At 52.0% G+C, this 12,847-nt stretch overlaps 1 pseudogene; it reads right to left on the bottom strand.

The window, feature by feature from the left end:
• Positions 1 to 3,316: 3,316 nt before the first annotated feature.
• LOC124672305 lies at positions 3,317 to 6,495 on the bottom strand (annotated as a pseudogene).
• Between the last annotated feature and the right edge of the window lie 6,352 nt (positions 6,496 to 12,847).

Below are 12,847 nucleotides of genomic sequence, written 5' to 3'. Positions count from 1 at the left end.
TAGGACAAGGTGTGAGCACTATTGGTAATCTATGCATGAGGCTTGCAACTTATAGGATATCTTATACATAACACATAGGATTTATTACTACCGTTGACAAAATTGTTTTTATGTTTTCAAAATGAAAAGCTCTAGCACAAAAATAGTAATCCATGCTTCCCTCTGCGAAGGGCCTATCTTTTACTTTATTGTTGAGTCAGTTTACCTACTTCTTCCTATCTTAGAAGCAAACACTTGTATCAACTGTGTGCATTGATTCTTACATGTTTACCTATTGCACTTGTTATATTACTTTGTGTTGACAATTATCCATGAGATATACATGTTGAAGTTGAAAGCAACTGCTGAAACTTATATCTTCCTTTGTGTTGCTTCAAAGCTTTCTACTAAGAATCTATTGCTTTATGAGTAACTCTTATGCAAGTCTTATTGATGCTTGTCTTGAAAGTATTATTCATGAAAAGTCTTTGCTATATGATTCTTTTGTTTACTCATTGTCTTCACCATTGCTTCGAATCGTTGCATTCATCTCATATGCTTTACAATAGTATTGATCAAGATTATGATAGCATGTCACTTCAGAAATTATCCTTGTTATCGTTTACCTACTCGAGGGCGAGTAGGAACTAAGCTTGGGGATGCTTGATACGTCTCAAACGTATCTATAATTTCTTATGTTCCATGCTACTTTTATGACGATACTCACATGTTTTATACACACTTTATGTCATTATTATGCATTTTCCGGCACTAACCTATTGACGAGATGCCGAAGAGCCGATTGTTGTTTTCTGCTGTTTTTGGTTTCAGAAATCCAACAAAGGAAATATTCTCGGAATTGGACGAAATCAACGCCCAGGGTCTTATTTTTCCACGAAGCTTCCAGAAGACCGAAAGGGAAACGAAGTGGGGCGACGGCGCGCCGACACCACAGGGCCGCGCGGCCAAGGGTGGGCCCGCGCCACCCTATGGTGTGGGGCCCCCGTCAGCCCTCCGACTCCGCCCTTCCGCCTACTTAAAGCCTTCGTCCCGAATACCCCAGTACCGAGAGCCACGATACGGAAAACGTTCCAGAGACGCCGCCGCCGCCAATCCCATCTCGGCGGATTCAGGAGATCGCCTCCGGCACCCTTCCGGAGAGGGGAATCATCTCCCGGAGGACTCTTCATCACCATGACCGCCTCCGGATCGATGTGTGAGTAGTTCACCCCTGGACTATGGGTCCATAGCAGTAGCTAGATGGTTGTCTTCTCCTCATTGTGCTATCATGTTAGATCTTGTGAGCTGCCTATCATGATCAAGATCGTCTATTTGTAATGCTACATATTGTGTTTGTTGGGATCCGATGAATATTGAATACTATGTCAAGTTGATTATCAATCTATCATATATGTTGTTTATGTTCTTGCATGCTCTCCGTTGCTAGTAGAGGCTCTGGCCAAGTTGATACTTGTGACTCCAAATGGGAGTATTTATGCTCGATAGTGGGTTCATGCCTCCATTGAATCTGGGACAGTGACAGAAAGTTCTAAGGTTGTGGATGTGCTGTTGCCACTAGGGATAAAACATCGATGCTTTGTCTAAAGATATTTGTGTTGATTACATTACGCACCATACTTAATGCAATTGTCTGTTGTTTGCGACTTAATACTGGAAGGGGTTCGGATGATAACCTGAAGGTGGACTTTTTAGGCATAGATGCATGCTGGATAGCGGTCTATGTACTTTATCATAATGCCCTGATTAAATCTCATAGTACTCATCATGATATATGTATGTGCATTATTATGCCTTCTTTATTTATCAATTGCCCAACTGTAATTTGTTCACCCAACATGCTATTTCTTATCGGAGAGACACCACTAGTGAACTGTGGACCCCGGTCCATTCTTTACATCTGAAATACAATCTACTGCAAACTCTGTTCTTTACTGTTCTTCGCAAACAAACATCATCTTCCACACTATACATCTAATCCTTTGTTTTCAGCAAGCCGGTGATATTGACAACATCACTGTTACGTTGGGGCAAAGTACTTTGATTGTGTTGTGCAGGTTCCACGTTGGCGCCGGAATCCTCGGTGTTGCGCCGCACTACACTCCGCCACCAACAACCTTCACGTGTTCCTTGACTCCTACTGGTTCGATAACCTTGGTTTCTTACTGAGGGAAAACTTGTCGCTGTACACATCACACCTTCCTCTTGGGGTTCCCAACGGATGTTTATTACACGCCATCAGTGGACGAGCGCGGGAGGGCGCGGCGTGGCGGCATCTCCACCGCAGGCTCGGGGAGGCGGGGCGGCAGGGGGAGGCGGGGCGGCTCGGGGAGGCAGGGCGGCAGGGGGAGGTGCGAGAGGCGGGCGGCGGCGCGGAGGCGGGCGGCGGCACGGCTCGGGGAGGTGCGAGAGGCGGGCGGCGGCGCGGAGGCGGGAGGCGGGTGGCGGGGAGGCGCGGATCCGGGGGCGGGGGAGCTCGCGACGGCGGTAGAGGTCAAGGGGAGGCGGGCGGCGGCCGGAATCGTGGCGGGAGGCGGGCGGCGGCGCGGAGGCGGGAGGTTGGGAGGGGAAATTTCCCTCCCGCGCGACGAGGAAGAGGAGTGCGGGTTGGGGGCTGTTTGGCCTCCACAACCCCTACTTCTACAGGTTGAAAATGGGTTTGAGGGTTGGGCCTTTAAAAAAATTTGAGGTTTCGACGGTTTAGGGGTTCTAGTCTACGCGATTTTCCTCTCACAAACTGTAAAAAGCAGTTATTTTTTAGGGTTTGAGAGCTCTGCTAGTGATACTCTTAGTCACTAACTACATGTAACTGAGGTGTCAAGACCACACTCACCTGGCCACACTATAAATAGCCAACATCCTAGGCCCCATAGCCTCACAACACACACTTCAACTTAGACTGAAAAAAAAAATACGAACACACTTGTGAGAGAGAGGGAGAGGAAGTAAGCAATTCTGCCTCAGCTAGCAGGAATAAGAAGTGATTTAGTCTGCAAAGGCTTAATTCTAGATCATGTGGTAAGGCAGGGGCAGCACGAATTTGTTTTCTGAGAACAAGTGCAGGCCATACTGAAAGATTAGTACTAGGGTGATTTCGCAGAGGTCCTGAATTCAGTTTCAAGATGAGATAAAATAAAAACCTAAAACCACAAGTTCAGGATGCAACTGCAACAGCATTTCCACAAGAACATAATTTTCTGAGGATGCATAAGTGCAACGCAGAGTTCCACCAAGCGAGCGCGAGACTTCAGACTTGCAGTTATGCCGGGTCACCATGTATTATAATGAAAGGAAACCAACCACGGTTATTTACATCAGCTAAGATGCATCTTCTAGATTGATAGCTCTCAGATAGTTTCTCTACTGCTACCGTTTACCACCCCATGTCAAGAGCTAGATATTGACCCAAAAAGAACTGGAAAATTAGCACAGGGTATTATTATGGTGATATGCTGTCCAGCCATACGACGACTTGCTCTATCGATGGACGCTGCCGAGGATCACTGCCGATGCACCTGCACGCCGTGTCGAGAACCGACAGCAGCTGCTTCTCATGGTCTTTGCTCCATATCAGCCTGTCGAAGATCTCCTCTTCCTTGTTCTCAGATTTCATCTGTAGAGCCCAGGAGACCAAGTCCCTGGATCCCTTGATTTTCGACACCTCCACGGGCCGTCTACCGGTGAGAAGCTCCAGCAGGACGACGCCGAAGCTGTAGACGTCCCCTTTCGGGGTAGCGATCAATGCCTGGCTGTACTCAGGTGGTATGTAACCCAAGGTGCCAACTAGGTCAGTAGTCACATGAGTGTCATAGGGCTGTATCAGCCTTGCCAGCCCGAAATCAGCCAGGTGCGCTTCGAAGTCTTCGTTCAGAAGAATGTTGCTCGACTTCACGTCTCGGTGGATGATGTTGGGCTCGCAGTCCTTGTGCAAGTAAGCCAACCCCCTGGCTGAACCCTGAGCAATTTTGAGCCTTGACTCCCATTTCAGCATGTAACCGCCATCCGCCCTCTCGTGCAGCCAGTAGTCCAGGCTACTGTTCTCCATGTATGGGTAAATCAGCAACCTATCATTTCCATGGCGGCAGTACCCTCTCAGCGAAACAAGATTCTTGTGCTGAGCCTGGGACAGCGCTTCCACCTCGGCACGGAACTCCCTCTCCATCTGCCCACAGTCACCGGAGAGCCGCTTCACTGCCGCCTTCGTTCCATCTGGGAGGTAGGCCTTGTACACGAGACCAAATCCACCACAACCTATTATGTTGGCTTGATCAAAGTTGTTGGTCGACCTAATAAGGTCACTGACACTTAGCTCCTTGGCAGAATTCTGAAAGAACAGCACCGGCTTTGAGTAGGAATAATACGTGTCGTGACAAGCGCCTTCAACGTCTTCATCTCTGATGATAGCTCTTGCCTCCTTTTAGAAATGTTAACCAAAATAACACACAAAAGTACTGCAAGTGCCAACCCCATGCAGACTGCCACTCCAAGTATTTTGTTTTTCCTGCTCCTGATGCTTGCTGCAGACGGCATGACGTTGTTAACATTAGTTTCTTCCCCAGACTGATTCAGGCTGCAAGAAGTTGACCTGCACAAACCAGGGTTGCCCTCAAAACTAGCGTTTGTGAAGGTGAAGAACTGCCCTCCATTGGGGATCGGCCCAACCAAGTGATTGTTAGCCACACTGAACTTAGACAAGAAGGTGAGATCTGTGAGAGATGATGGAATCGAGCCACTGAGATTATTGGAGGAGAGATCAAGAACCTCCAAATTCTGCATCCTGGAGAGTGCATCAGGAATGCTTCCAGACATAACATTATTGCTCAGATCCAGGACATGTAGCCCCTTTAAGTTCCCAAACTGAGGCCAGATAGTCCCATTCAGACCATTGTTGTTCAAGAACAATGACGGCGGGAAATTGGAAAGCTGGTTATATTGCCGGCCGCTTGTGCTTCTGTTATGCTTCACGTACAGTGGCATGTTAGTGAACACCATACCCGGCGAATGCCTGGCCGTGACAAGGCTCTTGAGCTGCGTCAAACTCCTCGGTACCTCGCCAACCAAGGAATTGTTGGAGAGATCCAAGTAGCTCAAGTGGTCAAGCTCACCGATCCACGGCGGCATGGTGCCGACCAACTGGTTCCAGGACAAATCAAGCACCTGCAATTTCTTGCACTGAGACAGCCATTCTGGAACCCTTCCCCTTAGAGCACAATCACCAAGGGCTAGCACCTCCAGGCTCTTGAGCCCAGCAATGCCGTCAGTGGGCAGCTCCTCGCCCACGAAATTCTTGGTGAGAATGAGCGTGGTGAGGTTTTGACAGCGGCCCAGCACGGCGAGCGCCCCTGAGATGTTGTGCAAGCTGTTGTTGGACAGGGAGAGCATGGAGAGCGAGCGGAGCCGGCTGTAATCCTCGGGCAACTTCCCGGTCAGTCTGTTCTTGGCAATGCTGAGAGACCTGAGGTCGCTGCAGTCTGCCAGGCTAACCGGGAGCGATCCGTTGAGGTGGTTTGTTGCAAGGTCAACAGAAGCGAGCAGTGGCATACCAGAGAAGTTGACGTGAGCGATCGGACCGGACAGGGAGTTGTTCCGGAGGTTGAGGTCGCGGAGAGATGAGAGCGAGGAGAGCGACGGCGGCAGCGAGCCGGAGAAGCCGTTGGAGTGCGCGGAGAGATGCTGGAGCGAGGCGAGGTCGCCGAACACGTCCGGGAGGCGGCCGGAGAAGCGGTTGACGGACAGGTCCAGCAGGGTGAGGTTCCTGAGGTCGCGGAGGCGCGCGCTGACCTGGCCGGCGAGCCCGTTGGAGGCGAGCGAGAGCCTCCGCAGCCCGGCGAGGCCGAAGAGGGCCGCGGGGAGCGCGCCCGTGAAGGAGTTGCCGCCGAGGAGGAGCTCGTGGAGCGTGGCGGCGCAGGGCGGCGGGGTGGAGGGCGAGGGGAGCGCGCCGGCGAGGCGGTTGCAGGAGAGGTCGAGCAGCTGGAGGGCTGGCGCGCCGGCGCAGAGGTCGGGCCCGAGCGCGCCCGAGAGGGAGTTGTTGCTGGCGTTGAAGGCGAGCAGGCCCCGGAGCGCGGCCAGGTCGGGCAGCGGGCCGGCGAGCAGATTCGAGGATAGGTCCGCGAAGCGCAGCCCGGGGATGGCGGCGACGGGGGAGACGCCCCCCGAGAGCGCGTTGCGGCTGAGGTCGAGCACCTCGAGACGCGCGAGGCCGGCGAGGGAGTCGCCCGGGATGGGGCCCCCGAGCCCCCGCCCGGGGAGCCGAAGCGCCGTCACGCGGCCGCCGGCGCCGCCGTCGCAGCGCACGCCCTCCCAGCCGCAGCAGGAGCCGCCGGACCACGCGGCGCGGAGGAGGTCGTCCCCGCCGGCGGTGAGATTCCCCGCGAAAGCCCTGAGCGCGAGGAGGTCGTCCGGATGGCACGCCGCCGCCGCCGCCTCCCCCTTGGGCAAAAGAAACGCGGACACCGCCAAGAAAAGGAGCAGCGGCGGCCGGAGCCAGCATTTCCCCATGGATTCCGCTCCTCTCTGCTCTGGCGTAGCCAAGAATTGCAAGAAGTCAGAGAGAAGCCATCTGGGAGAGTGGAACTGTGGAGTGGGGAGTGAGATGGTGGAAGCAGCAGCAGCAGCAATGATGCGATGTGATACGTAGTACTCTTGATGCGAGGAGGACGCGGGGGCGGAGTAGGCGTGACTCCACCCCACCACACTCCAAAGTCCACTCTCCCACTCCACACTTCCACACCACCTCGGACACAGCACACACAAAATACAGAGTACAGTAGAGAAAAATACCTTTGCGTCTCCGTTCCGTTTCTCCTTCTCACTCACTGAGCTGGTGGTAACGGAAGGACGGCTGGACGGGTGTGCCGGTGTGGGTTGGCAGCACCAGAGGCCACTCCATTAAAAACTGCTACTACTACCGCATTCAAGTCTCGAGATGACGGGGAAAACTAGCGCATTCAAAGCATTCGTACTTCCATTACTACTCCTGACTCCTGGCTCTGTGTTCCTTCGCGAACGTTTGGGTCGCGCTTGGATTGGATCAACTTGTTTTTGAAGAATTGGGTGCAGTGAACGGTGATTTTGAAACAATTTTTTGGAATGCCTCGACCATTCTTCCAAACTTCACCCTGCTCGGTTCCATAATTTGTTTGTTTCCTATCAAATATCGTAGACGGAAACGGTACCCTGCGGGTCCCTCCCTAGGGCGACTCCAGGGCCAACCTCGCCGCCAAGCCCCCCGCCGCGCCCTCCTCTCGTCGCTGCTGCTGCCGGCCCTCGCCGCGGTGTCGGCAGACCCAACCGTTGTAGGTGGTTGGGGGTGGAGGTCGTCGGGATCCTCGCCATGGCCGCTAGAGTTGGTCTGATTGGGTCATCGTCGTGCAGCGTACAGGGCGGTGTCCCTAGTCTGGGTGGAGGCGGAGATCTCTTCCCCATGAATGGAGTAAAGATGCTGGGCCGGCGGGTGGCGGTGGTGGTGATCCCAGATCTCGATCTGGATGTCTCCCAGGCTGCCCCCACCATCCCACCCCTTGATCTCGATCTTCACTGCGTGTTAGGCAGGTTCCAGTGGAGGATCGACCCCGCACTGTCGTCTCATTTCCCTGCTGGCCTTGCCTTTAGGTCGCTGGTGGGATTTGGAGCAGCGACTTGCAGGTTTACGGCGGGTCACGTGGAGGCTACTCGATCGGTATGAATAAAGGTGTTGGTCCTCGGATCTCTCTCGCGCAGACGAAGATCTTCCTTATGCATGTCCGTCTGAATTTGGCTGAATGTTGAGTTTCGGAAGGCTCCGCTGACAAATGTAATAGTGCTCGTGCTTGGAGTTTGCTAGTTTGGGAGGTATTCAGTCGTGCGCGTCCATGCATTTATTTCGATCGTTTGGTTCTGGAGGGAGCGACGCGAAGCTCTATTTTGTGTTGCCTCGGATGACATTCTGGTCCATGGTGTATCAGAGACGGAGAATTTCCTGAAGGCCGGATTGGAGGACCAGCAGCGGAGGATCGAGTCGTGGTGTTGTTGATGGGTTTGCTTGGTATTCTGGGTCTCGTAACAGCAGTATGCAAGTGGGGGCAGCAACACATGTGAAATTAAGTGTCCTACCTTTCAGGGTGAAAATCCAAGGTCTAACCTTAATTGATTGTGCGTGGCAATGGTCTTGCTGAAGGGATTATTTTGAGAGCGGGGACTATCTCCAGGGTGAAAACCTAAGATGTTTTGATCGGGCGGCTGCATTGTTCCCTTCTTGGAGACGTCGCTGGTGGAGAGCCTAGATTTCAGGTGTTTTCTTGGTGGCGGTTATACTGTTGTTGCTAGGACTGGAATACTGTAGCGGGACTTCTTTTTCTAAATTTTTTTAGATGTGTGCATCCGTACTACCATTAGGGTATTGTGTTGTTGCAGAGGTTAGGTGTAATTGGTACCTATCGATATTAATATATTTCCTTTATCAAAAAAATATCTTAGATCAAACTTGGAAGCATCGTCGAGAAGATCGTTTTTTCAAATAAGGCGAAGGCCCCTCCAATCTCTTTTAATTGACTCAGATTTATAGAGACTCGTTTTTTCTTAAATTCTAAAATAATATTTTAAAGTTCTAAAAATATATGAGAATACTTTATATTCATGCTGTGTAAAAATAGTAAAATACAACGGATGTCCTAAATGTATTTGAGGGGTGTCAACTAAGAGCATCTCCACTCGTTGTTTGACGCTCCCTAGACCAAAATTCGGCACTAGTTAGCGCCGGATAGACGTAATTTTCGTCCCGGGGAGGGGGAAATTCCCGGGTGATTTTGGCCAAAAATATGCCAGTTTTCAGCCAACTTTTTGGCACAATTTCATAATACAACACAAAATATAAAAAATTATGACATTGTTCGCCGAGATTTGGCATTACTTCAACAAAGAAAATAGTTCAACAAACACAACAACACAACAACACAACAAATCATGGTGCAACAGCTCTTGCTGCACCCTGGCGAGCCCAGTGGTGGTCGACCAGATCGTCCTGCAGCTGTTGATGCACAGGTGAGTTTCGGATCTCCTGGCGCATAGCTAAGAAGGAAGCCCATGATGCCGACACATGATCATCAAGCTCTGCAAGAGGACCCTGTCGGTGATATGGCGGTAGAAACTCGACCTCAGAAACTGGATGTTTCCGCTCATTCTCTATGATCATGTTGTGTAATATCACACAATAGTTCATCACTTCCCACATCTGATCCTTCGACCAAGTTATAACTGGAAACCAGACAACTGCAAATCTTTGCTAAAGGATACCAAATGCTCGCTCGACGTCCTTCATGGCGGCTTCTTTCTCATTGGCAAATCACACTTTTTTTTGGCAGTTTCGGGCTTGAGATCGTCCTCACAGATGTTGACCATGTAGGTTAGGTGCCATCTACAAGGTAGTATCCCATGTTATAGTGGCACCCATTGATCTCGTAGTTCACCGGGGGAGCATGGCCCTCAACAAGCTTGGCAAAGACAGAAGAGCACCGCAAGACGTTGATGTCGTTGTTTGAGCCTGCCATTCTAAATAATGAGTGTCAAATCCATGTATCATATGTAGCCACCGCCTCAAGTACCACACTACATCCTCCTTTGTGGCCCTTGTACATGCCCTGCCAAGCCATTGGAAAGTTCTTCCACTTCCAGTGCATCGAGTCGATGCTTCCAAGCATCCCAGAAAAATCCTCTTGTTGCATTGTTTGCAAGTATCTGCTCAGTATCTTGAGCATGAACACTGCTATGAGTGCCCTGCAAAATTTGTATAAGCAATCAATGTTGGTGCTCTCGTTCATGCGCAGATAGTCATCGGCACTGTCACCCGGAGCTCCATATGCAAGCAATCTCATAGCGACCGTGCACTTATGTAGCGAGGAAAACCCAATCATGCCAGTGCAATACGTTTTGCATTGGAAGTAGGGGTCCAAATCCCGGACAGCATACACAATCTTCAGAAAGAGATCCCAGCTCATCTTGAACCAGCGCCGGAATAGTGCCTCATTTTGCAGTGGTTCATCGGCGAAGTAATCAGCATACAACATTATGTACCCCTCTAGGCGTTGCCTCGCCCTGGCCTTCCGGTGACCCGGCGCAGAGCCGCCACCCTGAGGCTTTGAGTTTCGCTTGGCGTATAGGGTGGCCACAGACGCCATGATCATCATGTGCTCTTCATCTTCGGCGGCAGCGGTGTTCTCCTCCTCCAACAGCGAAACAAACATTTTCTCGTCCTCGTCGTCGGAGTCCATGGCCTAGCAATCAAAACGCCGAACACCTCACGGGCGTGGTGCTGTAGAGGTCGACACATGGATCGACACGGGGATCGGCAACGGAACGCCGGTGAGGTGATGAAGAGCGGCGAGCTCCGCAGTAGCTAGGGAGTGGGTGCGGCCTTTCTACCGATGTATACGCGACGGTAGAGGGTGGGGGAGGTGCCGACGGCGAGCTAGCGGCGACGAGGTGGTTTGGGTAGCACGAGTGGAGTGGGGGTAATCTTTGTGGGTGTGACACCGATATACCTAGCCCACACGCTTTTTCTCTTCATCCGACGCTCGCATGTGCTCCTGGGGTGTTGGGTTCGGCCTGCGATCGCCGGATGAAAAATAGGCCCAATCCGGCGAAAATTGGTCTCCTCGAGGCGCAGATGGGGAATTTCCGTCCATCCCACGTTAATTTTTTGGCCTGGAGAGGGAATGCTGGAGAGCCGAGTGGAGATGCTCTAAGTCCTACTAGCTACTACTATGACAAAACATATATCTAGGAACTAAAGGTTTGTTAAGTGTGTCATCTCAAGTCCTATTGAGGTCTGACCTGCCGGCGTGGTACCTTGACTAGTGCCACGTAAGCCTTTTTCCAAAATCCTCGCTAATTAAGTATATATTCCAATTGCATGGTCCCTTGGCCGACGTGGTCTCATGTTGATAGCATTCAATGGCCTCCTCGAGGCCAATCCACTTAGCGTGCTCCCCCGTCTTAGAGATAGCCATTGTGCTCGCCAAGTACTCTTCCTCTGGCAGGTCCTCGGGAACTCCCTCAAAGAAGGGCCCGTGCTGGAATGTTGACAACCACGGTAGCATCTCGCCTTAGTTGGTGTTGGCACGGCAGTACTGCTACTGCGCCTAGTCCAGCTGGTCTTGCCCGTGGGGAAGACGTACCCCAGCCACTCCTCCGACACGGTGTCCTCCTCCTTGACCAGCGCCACCCTAGGCGCCCTCTGTGGTGATGCTGGAGGTTGCTCGTGCGCCTCTTGCACCTTGTGACCGACGTTTGTGTCCTCGAGGCCCTAGAGGTGGGCCTCGATGCTCTAGCGCTAAGCATCGTGCACGGCCACGAACCAGCGCGCAGCGAGTCCATGGCGTGTCCTGGGACCCACCACAGATCTCTCGATGGTGAGCTACCATTGGTGGGGATGGCTGGGACAGGCACCCTCGTCTGGTTCAGATGCCACCTGTGAGGGAGGTGGACATCTGGCCACGGAAAGGGCACGCCCGCTTCAGCGTACTGGCGGGCCATCTCTACCTCGACATACAAGCGCTGCTCCGAAGAAGCCACGCGGGGTGGCCGTGCCGCCGTGGGCGCACGGAAGAACCTGCGTCCGCCATTTCCATCGCCACCTGACCGGCTTGCTTCATGGTCGTTGCGGCCGGCGTAATCACCTGCCATCACCCATTCACCATAGCCGATGGGTTGGAAGCTGGCTAGGGTTCAAGGAAGCTTCTAGCCTATCAGTGGAATGCAAGGTGCCGATTCGTGAATTGATGGGACCTTGAAGAACATGAGTCTCCATTAATAAGGACCGCATGGAGGTGGATTGCGTGAACCCGCGTCTCCTCGCTTCCCTCGATCGCTAACATGGGGCTCCACGAAATCTATAGAGGACAAGCGCAGACGTCCACGTTGCCCGCGACAACCGCAAACTTAGTTTAAATTTAAATTGTAAATATGGGCCAAATGAACACGAACGACCATGTGGTTGGACCTCGCTTTAAGCCACGCGGGCACTGATGAACACAATGGCCAACCGGAGGAGTCTTCATAAAATTGGAACAATCGTATGTTAGGCTTAGAGCAGGTCTAACAGACCCCCTATTTTTCTGCTCCGTAAAACGCGAGTAGAGGACCATGTATTCACTTTCCACCGGCCGAAAACTCGTCCGAGCTAGCAGACCCCGTATCTCACCCCGTAAAACAGATTCTGTTTTACGGGGTGGGGATATGGGGTGTTCTAGCTCGGACGAGTTTCCAACCCCTCAAAACAGGTTGACAAATTGGATATTAGAACCAATACAACATTCACATTGAATAAAAGTTTTAGATCACACAATAATCATCATAATTATTACAATAATGTTTTTGAATGTTTTTCGTGTAGGATAACGTTGCATAGAAAACAAAAATTTTCCTACCGCGAACACGCAATCCAAGCCAAGATGCAATCTAGAAGACGGTAGCAACGAGGGGGTATCGAGTCTCACCCTTGAAGAGATTCCAAAGCCTACAAGATGAGGCTCTTGTTGCTGCGGTAGACGTTCACTTGCCGCTTGCAAAAGCGCGTAGAAGATCTTGATCACGATCGGTTCCGGCGCCACGAACGGGCGGCACCTCCGTACTCGGTCACACGTTCGGTTGTTGATGAAGACGACGTCCACCTCCCGTTCCAGCGGGCAGCGGAAGTAGTAGCTCCTCTTGAATCCGACAGCACGACGGCGTGGTGTCGGTGGCGGTGTAGAAGTCCGGCGGAGCTTCGCTAAGCTATGCGGGATGTGGAGGAGCGGGCGGCTAGGGTTTGGGGAGAGGGGGCGCCGGCCACTAAGGGGTGCGGCCACCTTGGTGGTTCTTAGGTGGCCGGCCCCCT

Source organism: Lolium rigidum, chromosome 7 (assembly GCF_022539505.1).
Source record: "Lolium rigidum isolate FL_2022 chromosome 7, APGP_CSIRO_Lrig_0.1, whole genome shotgun sequence".
NCBI lineage: Eukaryota > Viridiplantae > Streptophyta > Magnoliopsida > Poales > Poaceae > Lolium > Lolium rigidum.
The sequence above is the reverse complement of the archived record's forward strand: the minus strand, read 5'-3'. Positions and strand labels throughout refer to the sequence as shown.